Raw genomic sequence first — 2,990 nt, forward strand, 5'->3', positions numbered from 1 at the left:
AACTAGTCTTTTGCTTGATTTCCACCCAGTTTATTCATTAGTTGACCTACATTTTCGCTCCTAATCTTTCATGGCTGTATTTTTCTCTAATGCAAAATACAGTGTCTTTCAGACCTTTTCTTTTCTTTGCAAGTCAGGAAAAAGTTCCCTATCATCTCATTCTGAAAGCACTTGGCAGGTAAACTCTGTTATCATATCTTTATGTATGAGGGTCCTTAACTAAGACTAATGGTATTTTGCCAAGTAAACAATTTACAATCTATTATTTCCACTGGAAAGCCCCTTTTTCAATTTTAAGAATTTCACAATAAAAAAGTCACTGGTCAGAGAAACCCCAAGTTCTTCTCAGCATTGGTATTTGGGGTCCTGCAACTTAATGAGGTTGCATTCATATGATCAGGTTGATGATAGCAATACATCACATTTACAATGGAATATTTAGGACAAAGTAGTTCTATCAACAGCTCCATTATTCCCACTTCCCTTGTGTGCCTGCTTCCTCCCCCTTCTCCTTCATCTCTAAAATCTTTGGCCCCTCTGCACAGGACCTCTTCAGATTCTGGCCTTGTTACCCCCTCAGCCTTATCCATGCTCCTGAACTTGTCTCTTATCCTTGCTGCCTCTTATCAGTGTCCATTGCTGGCTACTTTCACAGTGCCTTTCCAAACTCCACTAATTATCCACATGCTTCTTCTTTCTTCTCAAGTCTCTCAATTTGTTGACTTCTCTTCTCCTACCCCAACCTAAAACCAAGCCAAGAGATATGGTTGGCCTACTTCTCACTTGAGTTTCCACACCACAGCTCCAAAGCATCTTATTAGTAATCCCATTGTAAGCCCATACAGGATTCTCTCAACATTCCTATGGTTGTTATTTATCAACCTCCAAGGCCATCCCTTACCCTCCTAAGATGTCAAGCTCACTGTTCTCATTTCTACCACAGTCCCTACCACCTTATTGATGGAGCATAATATCAAACTGGCCCATCCAGTCAACATCCTGGTCTCCCAGCTTCTCAGACTTTTCCTTTACTCTGAATTTCCTGGTGACCACTGTGGCTCACTAGAGATGGAGTCACTTGGGGTTGCCTTCCTGCTCATCGTCCTGCTCATGTGAATCTGAAAGATGTGCTTCTTGGTCTTTTCGTCAGGCAGGGGGAGCGTGATTTTCCTGTCAATTCAGCCTGGTCTTATAAATGCTCGGTCCAGAGTTTCTATCTGGTTCATGGCCATGATCACTTTCACATCTCCCCTTGAGTCAAACCTATCCAGCTGGTCCAGCAGCTCCAGCATTGTCCACTGAATCTCTCTCTCTCCACCTGAATTTGAGTCTATCTTTTTGTCCCAATGGCGTCCATTTATTCAATAAACACAATGGGAGATGCATGTCCTTCAGCAACTCGAAACAATTCCCGTACAAGCTTGGGCCTATCACTCAGGTACTTCTGAATAAGTTCGGAACCAACCATTCTCTAGAAATTGGCCAAGGTTTGCTTTGCTACTGCTTTGATTAACAAGGTTTTATCTGTGCCAGGTGGGCCGTAGAGGATGACCACCTGGGGGGCTTGATTCCCATCTCTTGATTCTCAGGGTGGGTGGGAGGAAACTCCACAGATTTCTTACTTCCTGAATCTGGTTGTCCAGCCCCCCAATATCAGCACAGGTCTCCTGGGGGGCCTTCTCCACCTTCATCACCATGACCAGGGGGTCTGTGTCATCATCAACACCCCTATCACGGATTGGACCCTGTGGTTGAGCAGGATTGAGCAGCCTGTCTCCAGAAGATACTTGTCTACAAATGAGAGAATGCTAATGTAGCGTATAGAGTCCACCAGACGTTGACACAATGGCATGATTGTCATCAATGATCTCTTCCAATGTTCTGACTGACATTAGTTCTCCTTAGATCATTCACTTTTGATCTTTTCTCCTCCTGCTTTTCTTCTAATGGTTTCATTTCTTCCTGATTTCTAATGAATTCCTCCCCCATAAGAAGATAGTCTTTAATTCTCTCTAACTTAATAATTTTAACTGGCACTAAGTGTGAGGTATCACCAGAGCAGTTTGCTGGCCACCTTGGGTCCCTTTGTCTTCTTCTTTTTCCCCACTTGAGTTGGTACAAGAGGTTCATATTTCTTCTTCTTGTCTGTGTCATCCTTCTTGCCACTCCAGGACCATGACCACCATTCTTTGACCCATCTTGCCTTGGCTCTTCTCTTACTTTTTAATCTACTTCCCCTGGGTATCTCTGCACCACACAACACTCCCTAGGGGTTTATATTGAGTGGTGACTAGGCCTAACATCTTGTAATGGCCAACTACCCAAGTGGGCTCAGTAGCAGTGACATTATAAACTGGCTTAATGTTTATTTTCACACAACTGCATTTGACTCCACTGAGGTTGTACTGTCATCCCTACCCCTGAATGAAATTTCAGGCAGATCTCATGATTTTTCTAGTTACTCCCAGGTAGTAATAAACAGCATTGATTTAGCATTTCTCTTCCCCCAAAATTTAGGCTACCTCCTCCTCTTGTTATTGGAAATGGGAACAATGGAGCTGTTGACATAACTACTTTGTCCTAAATTCTTCATTGTAAATTTGATGTATTGGTATCATCAACTTTGTCATGTGAATGTAAACTCATTCTGGCTACTCATTTAGCTACTCATTCAGGCACCTAAGGAAGGGGAGGAGATTGAAAGAGAAAGATTCAAGGTAGAGTAGAAGTCTCACAACACTGGTAAGAGTGAAATCTCTGTGTTAGGTGTGCAAATTCTGGCTCTTTTCTCTCTAGGGCTTTTGTCAGTTTTTTGGGGAGTCCCATCAACATTCATTTAACAAGTGTGATGTCTCCTCCTGTTGGCCACACATGACATAGCTCTCAGTCCCTGGCTTCTAGTGGTCTCTCTGTTGACCTTCTCACTCTTCCCAGAAGTCCTGTATGGCAAAGACCCTTTAAGACAACTAAAGAATAGCTTTTACAACCGA

The 2,990-nt window shown here is 43.0% G+C and overlaps 1 pseudogene; it reads right to left on the reverse strand.

Annotated features, from left to right (window-relative positions):
- Positions 1-1,028: 1,028 nt before the first annotated feature.
- Positions 1,029-2,187, reverse strand: LOC103270532 (annotated as a pseudogene).
- Positions 2,188-2,990: the final 803 nt, after the last annotated feature.

This window comes from Carlito syrichta, unplaced genomic scaffold (assembly GCF_000164805.1).
Source record: "Carlito syrichta isolate Samal-C Ts95f unplaced genomic scaffold, Tarsius_syrichta-2.0.1 Scaffold309855, whole genome shotgun sequence".
Taxonomy (NCBI): Eukaryota; Metazoa; Chordata; class Mammalia; order Primates; family Tarsiidae; genus Carlito; species Carlito syrichta.